This window comes from Cibotium barometz, chromosome 6 (genome assembly GCF_041138505.1).
Source record: "Cibotium barometz isolate CiBa-2024 chromosome 6, ASM4113850v1, whole genome shotgun sequence".
Classification (NCBI taxonomy): Eukaryota; Viridiplantae; Streptophyta; class Polypodiopsida; order Cyatheales; family Cibotiaceae; genus Cibotium; species Cibotium barometz.
Window position 1 is genome coordinate 43,768,157 of NC_141051.1, and position 13,429 is coordinate 43,781,585.

Sequence of the window (13,429 nt, forward strand, 5' to 3'; positions counted from 1 at the left end):
ATATTTATCATAGGATTACTTATTGGTTTTTTTATATGCATCAAGACTCTCTATTACATTCCCTAGGTGCACATTCCCAAGTGCACACTTCTAAATCATTTTGTTTCTTTCTCAAAAGTGGATAGGTCTTTAGCTAGAATATTTATAATAACTTTTTTTCATTAAATCACTTTTAATCAAGAAATAAATATTAAAACCCAAAATTGTATACTTGTCTCATAGGATTACTGATCGATTTTTTAATATGCATCAAGACTCTCTATTACATTCCCTAGGTGCATATTCCCAAGGGCACACTTCTAAATCATTTTATTTCTTTCTCAAATGTGGATAAGTCTTTAGCTCGAACATTTATAATAACTATTTTTCATTAAATCACTTTTAATCAAGGCCCCACATCATACTCTAGAGCTTGGGGGGTTCACCTAAAAATATGTAAGTATACCACATGAGTTCAAATGAAGGGGTTTTTTAATTCAAAACTTTAAGGTAAATTTATAGAAATACATTTACAGAAGGGTTTTTTTTATTGATTTTGAAAGAAAAATCTGTAAGTTCATAAAGAAAAAGGGATCATTTTATTCATGAAAAATTCTTAATACCCCTTGAATGCATGTGAGGATATGTAGGGTTTCTTAGTAGTGCACCCCTGAGCTCTAGAGTAAAAACTCTATCTTCCCTTTAGACAATCCTCCATTATTAAAGTGCATCTCTCTCTCTCTCTCTCTCTCTCTCTCTCTCTCTCTCACACACACACACACACACACACACACACACACACACACATGCACGCACGCACACACACACACACACGTGTGCGCGCGCGCGTGTGTGCACACACCCGAGCATGTTTAACACACAATAACAACTCCTCCATAAAGGGAGCCTTACAAAGTGGGGCAACCTATCACCCACACAATCAAAATGACGAGGGTGGAGCATTAATTTCTAAACCCCCTCCCCCCCCTCAATGTTCACACATAGATAAACTCTACAAATTCGTCCCAACGTTTAAGTCAATGAAGATGTTGCTCTAGCACATCTTTCCTAAGAGCCTTCGTGGAAGATATCTGTACAATTATCCATTATTGGGGGTAGTGAACCAAGCTTAACTTGTCTATCCACCATGAAAAACTCATGCACAAAGTGATACTATACCTCATATACATAGTGCAAGAATCAAGTGTAAGGGTGGAACATTGGGTCCTTTGTATAGTGCAACCATGGAATGTAAGGGTGGAACATTGGGTTCTTTGTGATTGTAACTTGGCACATAGTGCAAGCATAGAGTGCAAGGGTGGAACATTGGGTTCTTTGTAATTGCCACACAAATTTGATTGCTGCATAACAACTATATTGGCTACTCCTGTTTAGCTACAATGTCTCCCTAGCTAGACTACTTCGCCAATTAAGCAAAGCAAGTTGACTTATAGGGCATGCAACCAAAAGATCAAACAACTAAAAATGAGCAAGACTAAAAAGCAAGTTCAATCCCTAATTATAAATTTATTTCAAACAATGAGGAATGTTGTTTTTTGACCTTGGCTTGAAACATGTCTTCAATGAATTTCATGATCAAACATGTCATAGCATTAATCAAACAATATTTGCACAAACAAGTTGCACATTTTGGAAAGCATACAAATGTATTGCATATATGACCATAGTTTAGTTGTCTATTGGGAGAACAAGGAAATATATGCTTCAATTAAAAGAAATTAAATAATATTTAATACAAACCATGTAGAAAAAGTTAAAAAAATCAACTATTCAAACATCCTCCATTTTAAAAATCATCACTAAAAAAGTGTGAATATCTGAGATCATCAAAATGTTAATATGTATATAGCCAATATACTTACTATGAGAATGTTTTGCATAGAATGTATCTTTTTCAAACATTAATGGTAAGTCATATTAGCAAGAATGATGTCAATCGTCCTCTTCACACTCATCAGCTCTTGTTTTTCCCTATCATATCTCCTATATTTGACCATCAATTTGGTCATTTTTCCAGCATAACAAGGTAAGATGCTACAATTTGAAAAATATAAAAACATTAAGTTTTAATCCTTAATAATAACTAATGAGGGCCTAAAAATAAGAAATTATGCAAGCGCATCCATCATCTCAATCATAGTACCATAAAAATGATCAAATATCCAAGATCGTTTAACATGTAGACATCTTTAAGGTCCATATCCATACTATAGTAAGCTGAAAGTAATTCCAACTTCCTTCTCTAGAGCATCTAAAACTTGATGCAAAACATCAAGTTTTATGGTAGAGTTGATGTTTTGCACTAACTTTAATGTAAAACATCAACTCTTAGCCTATAAGTTGATGTTTTGCATCAACTTTGATGTAAAACATCAACTTTTAGGGGCTATTTTCATAACTTTGAAATATTTTTAGATTTTTTATGAGATTTTTTTAATTTTTATCACCAACAAATCTGTAAAAACTCATTCCAAAAAGTAGATAGTAGCCAATAAAATCTCAAATTTTTTAAAAAATCCTATAAATCATAAAATTAAAGAAAAAATATGCCTAGGATAAGGTGATATAGGTAGGACATAGGTTTAAGGCTAAGGACCTGAAAAACACACATGGTCACAACCTTTGACTACAAATTTGGGAGGAGATCATTTAAAAAAATGCTTGTCTATGTATCCATGTAACCTTTGTATCATCAATAATATCGCTACATAGTAGATGTCAAAAGTTCATGATAACAGAAGAGCTAGATGAGATAATCCATGATGACCTATAATCCATTGGTTTTGATCCAAATGTGCAAGGTTCTATTGATTTAGAAGACCATGAGTTGATTGATTTGCCAATCCTAATTTTTGTTATAAAATTTAATTTTAAAGTTGAAGAACTATAAGAAAATGCATGTGGGTGGGACCATCTATGTCGTCAGGGAGGGGGTGCGTGTGAGCCTGGACTCTGCCATGCCTATGTGTAATACTATGCTCTCTAGCATAGGGGACCTTGAATCTACCGTCATCGTGAAAGCTCCAAGCTCCTCTACCACCATTCAAGAAGCCCTAAGCTCCTCTCTTTTCTCTTTGTACACAAAAGCCAATGTCGGGCAAAGATTACATCTCTTAGCATCCTTCTCATGTCCTCAAAATAATTATAACCATAGCTCATTCTACACTACCGTTAGACATACCATCTCTCAACATCCTTCACATGTACTCTAAATAATTGTAACTAGAGCTCATTCCTACACTACTCTTAAATATACCATCACCTACGTTCATGATAATGGCTATCTGGATCAAACATCAACATATACATCCTATGAATTTTTGCCACCACCACATATCTACATGATATAGGCTACAATTTCTTCGCACCACCATTATCCATATTGCATAAAAAGATTTTCCTTCATGAAAAGAAATGCCTATGTGGGTCAAAATTTACACCCATAGGCTATATGATGTCTGTCTCTAAAATTATCCTACCAAAAAAATACTTCAATTTTCTACTCTTTTAACATGCTTAGGTTTACTCAGAGCCTCCATAGTTACCATCTTCTACATATATATGAATAGAAGTCTACCTTTACACACCTATAAGCTGACCTCTTTAAAATCTCAGCATTGGCTGTATATCATGTCCACTACCTACTTATAAATAATGTAGCAAATAATTATGCCATGCAAACTGTCAAGGTAAGTATAGACTCAAGGCTTTGCTATGTGGGTCTAGAAATAGACTCGAGGATGTTTGTAGGATTTTTTCATAAATTCTAGAGCTTATAATGTTATGTATTCTAATATTTTTTGAGTGCTTGTCAAATAATGTGTATATTTATGCATAGTGGTAGAAAAGTTGTCGCAAGAAAGTCCATTAAAAAAAGTGTCTTACATTCATGAAATTTATAAAATAAATTTTAATTTGACAAAGATTGATATTTCTTTAAGTTGTGTAGACTCCTATGTCATTTTGTAATTCAAGTTTATTCTTATGTCAAACAATAGCACTTTATAAATCTATGAAGGCCACACATGTTCTCAATCTTGAAAAAAAATTAAAATTCATGTAATTTTTAAATGTATACATGGAATTTTAGATGTGTTTTCAAAAAACTATGTTTTTTTTAGCAGTGTTGTACGCATGCGTAGACCACTTTTCAAAAAGAGGTAAAAAGTGAACCTTTTTTATGGAATCTTTGAAAGATGCCAAATGTTTCTCATTTTTTAGGAAATATGATCTATTTTGTCCACACAATAGTGTTTAAAGTAAAAGGGGAAATAAATGGTGCACAATGGAAGCCCAAGGGACACAAAAGAGAGAACCCCCTTCTAGGGGTAGCTGAAGAGACATTTGGCAAATGAAAAGGAAATGTTAGCCAATGGACTAAAGTTAGAAGATCATACACCACGTAGGCCTTTATAACCCATGAGTTTAGGGTCTATTTGGGATGTGGTTGGGTGGAAAATCAAAGTACTAGTCTTACAAGTCCTCAAGCTTATAATGCAAGGAACATTACATTGGTATCAAAGCCAAGTTCTTTCTCTTTCATTTTTCCATTGAGCCACTCATTATTACTAACTCTAATTCTACTTATATCTATTAATCTCTACACCTTAATCTCTTTTCTATTCATTTCCATCAGCTAATCCCTATATTTCTCAAATCTTCTCCATATTTCTCAAGAGACAAAATAGGGTTTTATAATTAAGATAATAGCTATATCAAGATAACACTTTTGTAATATATTTATATAAATAGATAGTTTTTTATAGTAGCACATCCTTAATCATGCTAACATGGCAAATGACCCAAGGAGTCTAAGCTTCAAGTATACACATAAAAGAAAAAAATGTACACACACACACACACATATTCATAATTACATTGTTTATATAGAGCTTGCATGTTCTTTATTTTCTTCTATGAGATTATGTTTTTCCATCAAAAACCTTAAAAATTACAAAAACATTATAAGAAGACCATAAAAATCCATAAAACTCAAAAATCATAAAATCCTTATTTTTATAAAATTTACAAGAGATTTTGGCACTAGATCAAGTGCTTCTACATTTGCAATCAAGTCAAATTATTTCCTAGTGGATATTCTAACCCAACCTTTGAATATAAGGTTTTGTCTCATGATCCAATGTTAGGGAGTGGTACTAGACCACGAGTAGAATTGACCTCCCTCATTTTATAACAGAGACTATCTCGAAAGTAGATCAAGATTCCCTTGCAATAAAAGAGACGAGATCAGTATTATGGGGTATAAACCCTGTGGAGCTTTTGCCAGTGAGAATGGAGCTAAGTGAGTGTGTTATGGCTCACCCCAACCCCCTCCGAAACACATCCAACAAGAAGATTAACTGGTAAACCGCAACTATTTTGTGAGGATCTTTCCATTGGTCGAGCTCATAACCCTTATGATCTGCAAGCTCCACAACTCCATGAGAAGAAGCGATTCCATCGTGCCTTCCCCTCTGCAAGCGTTGTCACCATACCGCCGCGTTGCATTATGTGTACTCGTCCCTCCTCTTAGCTTACTTCACTAAAACACACTCACTAGCATGGATTAGAGAGAGATTAGTAAGAGGATTAGCAAGAGCAAGACTCTATTGGGTAATGGGAGAGTTCTTTGTATTATAAGAGATATTCACTTATATACATGGCCATAAGTGTTCACACTCACTTAAACTGTGGCTGGCCGGGAAATTAGGCTCGTAAGAGGCCTAATTCTATTACAATGACTACTCTCATAATATATCCATGAATTACATCACTTGGGACTTCATCCTAACTTACTACCACATGCTCTTGAAGCAAAAATCACCATAAGTATTCCATCGGACCATTACGAGTGCCCGTCCAAGTTGTAGATTTGGACACCATTTCTTAATACATTGAATGTATGACCTTTTAGCATATCTACCTTGACTCCTTGATATAAGATAATGGAAGTAGCTCTTGTTAACCCTAGGAATGCGTTAACATTCCCCCCTTACTAATGCCAATCGTGTCCTCTCATGATCACGTTGAAGACCTTTGTGTGGGGAAAATTGATAAGCTTTGTTGATGGCTTTTAATGTTGAGTGACGTTCAATGGTTCTTGTTACTCCAAAAGGAATGAGAAAGTCTAGTTATTAAATGAAAAAGTTAGAGATTAGCGAGAATTCCTAACGGGGTGGGGGTTTTGCAAGTGATTGAATTTTTATATTTTTATGAGTTTTATTTTTTGGCAATAGCTAACACATGAAACAACTAGTTCATGAAATAGCTAATCCATGAAATAGCTAATCCGTGAAACAACTATTTCGTGTAGCCCCCACCGAAACATATCCAACAAGAAGATTACCTGGTGAACCATAACTATCATGAGGATCTTTCCATTGGTCAAGCTCATAACTGTTAAAATTACAGCAATGTGATGAGCTATGGTGGATCAAATGCTAGAATTAACATCATTAACAAAGAGATTAGATAATAATTAAGATGTGAGCAATTAACTGATAGCTTAATGTAGGCATGGATAATCAAAATCCAGCAAATTCTCATTAGGCCAATGCCTCAATTTATAGAGTTTTCATCCAAGCGTCTAATCCCACTGATTTCTCCTTGATTCACTCCACCTCTTTTGCTTGATTCTCTCCACCTCTCCCACAATATCTCCACACTTCCTAAATCTTCTCATGCTACCCTTTATTCTCTCCCAGTAGATTTTTCTCACCTTTTCATAGGTTCTCTCACATTTTTACAGCCTCTAGCCAAGGGCTTGTTCCCACACACACCCTATTCACTTGTATATTTTAACACCTCCCCTCAAGTGAACAATCCTAGCACACTTGGACCCTATACCAAGTTTCCCTCTTACTTGATAGTCCGTGACCAGTGCCTCAAGTCCCTAAACTCATAGTCCTTGACACACACTCTCTCTCTCTATGTGTCCAAGGCTACTATAAGTACCCGTGACCTTGACTAAAGTGCTCACACATACATCTACCACATGGCCTACATCAACGGTGGCTCAAAGGTGGTTTTACTCTGTTGGGGCAGGTTACATTGGGTTGTGGGGTCTCTCTCTCTCTCTCTCTCTCTCTCTCTCTCTCTCTCTCTCTCTCTCTCTCTGAGATTTTCACGTGCTCCTCACTCTTTGGAGCCTCACATCTTCTCTTGTCTTCAGTATTCTTGTCGTGGCAGCTTCTCTTCACGCATCCATGTCTTCCTCTTCTTTCAGTCTTCTTGTTGTGGCAGCTTCTCTTCTCGTGTCCATGTCTTCCTTCAATGCTTCCTCTAGCTTTTCTTCTTGGTGTGGATCTTCCTCTTGGAAAGAGATGTTCTTCTTCTTTCATGGCTGGGGCCATGAGCTTGTCCGTCAGTTCTTGCTCCATGTGAGCAACATGTTTAAATGTTTTGTTGACAATTCTTTTGGGTTTTTGATGTTTATCTTGTGTCATTATGAAATGCAAACCCAAATCTATGTGGGAGGTCTTACCTCTTGCCTTATTCTGGACAAGGGCAGTGTCTGATCCCATTTTTACACTGATGTAATGTGCCCAATACATAATGCATATAGCATTCATTCTTATGCACATTCCCAAATGCAACTCTGGCTGTGAATAATCTTGAATTTGAGTGTGATTTGCAGGCATTAACCAAGGGTTAAATGCAAAATGATGATTACCACAAATTTATCAGCATAATTTTACCAAAATTACATTAAATCAAGGATAACCAATTTGTACGGAATGGTTGGAGTATCAAACCACCTCCGAATTGCAATGTGAAGTTATAGGGATTTGTATTAGATACCTAATGGTTAATTTGAACCCTCAATTGTACCAAAATATAGTGATTAGCATTGATTAATCAGTGATTAGCAAATTAATCCTCTATTTTGTGTGCAAAAAATAGAGTATGCGGGGACCCAAATCTGAGGCCTTAGAGTTCAAATGAGCTCAAATCCTTTCAAGGCCATCAATTAGCAAGAGGATTAGCAAGAGCAAGACTCTATTTCACAATGGGAGAGCTCTTTGTATTATGAGAGATATTCACTTATATACATGGCCATAAGTGTCCACACTCACTTAAACTATGGCCGACCAAGCACTTTAGGCTCATAAGAGGCCTAATGCTATTACAATGACTACTCTCATAATATAACCATGAAGTAAATCACTTGAGACTTTATCCTAACTTACTACCACACACTCTTGAAGCGAAAATTGCCATTAGTATTGCATTAGACTATTACGGGCACCCGTCCAAGTTGTAGATTTGGACACCATTGCTTCATATCTTGGATGTATGACCTTGATGTAAGATAATGACAATAGCTTTTGTTAACCCTAGGAATGGGTTAAAATTCCTCCCTTCCTGATGTTGATCATGTCCTCGTGAAATCGCATTGAAGACCTTTGTGTGGGAAGAATTAACAAGATTTGTTGATGGCTTTTAATGTTGAGTGACATTAAATGGTTCTTGTTCCTCCGGAAGGAATAAGAATGTGAAAATCGTATGGTCAGCACCCTCTAGGATCCTTCGCACGTTACCTAGTGCTTCACTCATAGGCCGCTTCCTTAGTCCCTCATCCACCATACCGGAAGCTCACCATTTAAATCGAACCGAGGCTGGTCAAGACCTCGGCTGATCTTGCTACGCGAGACATCCTCCGTCAGCTGTTGCAACTTTATCAGTTAGGTCTCCATGACCTCATTCACAAGATGGTCAAAATGCTTCCTCAGCATTCTTGACATAAAACAGTCATTTAAAAACAAGTCATAAAAATACAGTTTCTATAACGAACTCTCATCTTTCCACATTGTTCCACAGCAATCCTCATTTATTTCATAAGTATTCCCATTCTCATCACATCATTTTCCATCTCATCACATCTTTTCTCATTTATCTGCATCAGATCTCATCCACTCGCATCTACCCATATCCACATCTCATCACATCATATTCATTCACATCACATATCACATCTATCCCAATTTACATCACATCTCATTCACTCACATCCCGATTCACATGACATCACATCTCATTCATTCACATCTCGATTCACATCACATCACATATATTCACGTCCATCACATTCATTTACATCACATCCATTTACATCCATCACATCACATTCATTCATATCCACCACATTCATTCTCATAACTATCCCATCACATGCATTCTATCCACATAACGTCACATCATATCTCATTCATACACATCTCATCTCATTCATCCACATTCATCCAATCGTTCACACGTGTACGACTACCCACATCTATTCATACATTCATATCTATCACTTCACATCCACATATATTCATGTCACATCATATCTCTTTACATCACATCACATTCTTTCACATACACATCCACATCCATTCTTTCACATACACATACACATCCATTCTTTCACATACACATCCACATCCATTCTTTCACATACATCCACATCCATTCTTCACATACACATTTACATCCATTTTCATCACATACACATCCACATTCATTCTTCACATACACATTCACATCCATTCTTTCACATACACATTCACATCCATTCTTCACATACACATCCACATCCATTCTTTCACATACATCCACATCCATTCTTCTCATACATCCACATCCATTCTTCACATACACATACACATCCATTCTTCACATACACATTCATATCCGTTCTTCACATACACATTCACATCCATTCTTCACATACACATTTATATCCATACATTCATTCGCATCTATCTAATTCACATCACATCTCATCACATCTATTCACATCACCTTACATCCATCCATTCATTCACTTCTATCTGATTCACATCGCATCTCATCACATCTGTTCACATCACATCTCATTTCTATGCAAGTTTTCACTTTGATTTTCTTTTGAATACAAGGAGTATTTCTTGAATCAGTATCCTCCCAAAACTTCTTGATCGGTATTCTGAATTTCATACTAGATTCCTCTAATTCTATAGCCTTGATCCACAGATCAATTCGAAGGGTCTCAAACTTAGTTTTAGATTTGGCGAAGTTTTAAGTGTATTTTTCTAAATTGGTTACACCTTCTTTCCTCGAAACTGACGAAAGAGTTTGGTCTTGGTCATAGTCTGATTCAAGGTTCGAGTCGGATAAGATTTTTCCTGAACTATCTTTCTCGAAAAGGTTTGATAATTCAGTTACTATTTTACTGAATTGCTTGCTTTGAATATTCACTTAACTGATTTTTAAATTAGATATGAATTCTAATGAGGAATAAATTAATCATTTATCTGAATATTTTGATCTCGATAGATTTCTTGAATTTTCTTTTTACAATCCGAGTGAATATAAAACGATAGAAATTTCTCTCTTAGAGTATTTAATTATTTATTTATCAAATACTCATAGAACTTAAGAGAATTCTAATTTTGATATAAAAATTCTTTATGCATCTATTTATGCATAGAATAAAATTTAATAGGAATAACACTTTTAAAATAAAAAAATTCCTTTATGCATCTTTCTATGCATAGAAATCAAATTTATTAAGAATAACACTTTATAATTAAAAAAATTCCTTTATGCATCTTTCTATGCATAAAAATCAAATTTAATAAGAATAACACTTTTATAATTTAAAAAAAGTCATTTATGCATCTTTTTATGCATAAAAGTCAAATTTAATAAGAATAACACTTTTATATTTAAAAAATTTTCTTTATGCATCTTTCTATGCATAAAAATCAAATTTACTGAGAATAAAACTTTTTTAATTAAAAAAATTCCTTTATGCATCTTTCTATGCATAGAAATCAATTTTAATGAGAATAACACTTTTGTAATAAAAAAAATTCCTTTATGCATAGAAATCAATTTTAATGAGAATAACACTTTTTTTATAAAAAAATTCCTTTATGCATCTTTCTATGCATAAAAATCAAATTTAATGAGAATAACACTTTTGTAATAAAAAAATTTCCTTTATGCATCTTTCTATGCATAGAAATCAATTTTAATGAGAATAACACTTTTGTAATAAAAAACATTCCTTTATGCATCTTTCTATGCATAAAAATCAAATTTAATAATTAATATCAGTGATATCCATGCATATTCATAGGTGAATATGTACATGGACTAATTAGAATATTTCTTTTAGATGCAAAAATGGTGGGAATTACTCTTTTTGAATAACATAAAAACAAACTTTCTTTTCCACAAAATTCTTGAAAATTTTGCCATAACCTCCTTTGTATGGCTAACCATTTCTCATTTTTATCATTCTTTATTTAACTTAAATTAACCCAAATTATATTTATAGAACTCTAATCTACACAATTTTCTAAATTCAAGAGAGTAAACAATAAAAAGAGTTTAATTTATCCTTTAGTTAATCTTTCTAGGATTGAGAAAGGTTGGAATGTAAAGAGGAGAAGGGGCTGGCCTTTTTATCAAAGGCATAGCATTTGAATTTAATTCAATATTTGCAAAACATAAAAATTAAGAAAACCATAGATTCTTCATTAAACAAGTAAGAAAATTAGCTTACATGGAGCTTGTAAGCTCTCCTTTAGCTTGAGGGATTGAGGGTTCTACTCTTATTTGAAACAAGAGTGGCCACCAGTTCACTTTGGAGAGGATTAGGCCAAAAATAATTGAATTATTAAAAAATTCAATATAGATGGCTCAGGAGAGGAGCAGAGTAACAGTGCATAAACACCATTAAGCTTCTATTTATAGGAAAAAGTAAGCCTCTAACCAAGCAAATTGATTCTAGAATTTTGGAGATCAGTTTGGTCAATTTTTGACCATTTTTGGGTCAGTTCAGGCTTACTTTTTGGATCTAGTTTAGAAATAAGAGAGAGGAGAGATGAAAATATCTCATTTTATTGATTAAAAATTGGGAGTAATGATGAGAAAAATGTGCCTACTTCATGAGGGGAGATCCCCACACTACTGAGGTGTCAAAATTAGTTTTTTTAATTGTTTTCTTTGGTCCTTTGTCCACTCTTCATCTTATGTGAGCATTTACTCATTTTTGGGGGGTTTTTCTTTTATTCTTCAATTTATCTCCTCCCTACATTTGGATTAATCTTGTTGGTCCATAGGAACCTTAATTGGACCATAATCTAAATTTTTTTAAAAATCTGGACCCTTAGGCTAAGATCCTTTATACCTATTTTCAATTAATTTCAATTGCACATTGAAAAATCCTTTTTGAATTTCTGTTTCAGGGGAAATCATTTTAGACACTAGGAGGAGTTTTATATCCAAAAATATCTCAATTTTGAATTACCTCCCTCTAGACATTTTCTCTCTCCAGGCCAAAACAAGGTAAAACAGGATCTTTCTTTTATTTCAGAGAGGGGAATAATTTTAAGATTAGAAGGGAAGGTTCTTACACTTGTACACCTCAAAAGCTGGAGGGAGGAATCTTACATCCTACCCCACTTAAAAAACGCGAGATGTCCTCATCTCGCAAACTAGAGGACAACTCTTTCCCTTAAGATCCAACTGATTCTGGGGTTCCTTGTAGTCTGGTGAACCCAACAGAATCCTGGAATAAAGATCCCTTATATAGAACTCATCATCAGATAATAATTCTTTCAGATCATATCATTCATATCCTTAACACAATAATGGTCCATTAGACCAAAATTTCCATCTGAACAATCCTCCATGGGAATTTCAATTATACAGATTTTTAATTTGTCATCCCTTAACTTGATCCACTAGGTCAAGTGTTAACAGTAGCAATCTGTCAGCACAATCCACTAATCTCATAGTGATTTGCTGAAGTCATTATCATCATTCCAGTTACGAACATCATCACAGGGACTCGTCCCATTCATCCTCATTGTGGTTTTGCTCAGCTTATCGTTTTTCAACCAAAATTCAGGAATCATCATTTTTCAGTCAGAATCCAAATCAACTCATCAGTTCTCAACTAAAGTTATAAAATCATATCAATCACATTCGAATTCATCATCTGGATAGCATTTATGCTTATAATTTCAAGGTCTTAGATTTACTCGTATATACTGCCAGTAAAGAGCTGCAGTTATACCCTCGGTATATACGGGTAGTCATGATCCTTGGAATTATAAGGTAAATACAATCATGTCTAGGCCTCAAGCAAGTCAGGGATTCCATACAATTGCGGTACTTCCATCTAAAGACCCAATTACTAAATTATGAATTTCAATCTGAATATCAATTTGTATGAATTTCATCACACATTTCTAACTTTTTACTGCTACTTCATAAATTTTTGACATTTTTAGCTTCTCGGTTGATCCACTTTAGCCAATTCGCTCTGAGCGGAAGTAGCACTTCTTGCACAGGGTAGGGTCCCTCACTTGGGGCCTCGCCCACGGATATCCGGACAAGAGACTAATCCGTCACTTCGAACCCGGAAAAACTTTCCTCGCTCGGAAAGCAC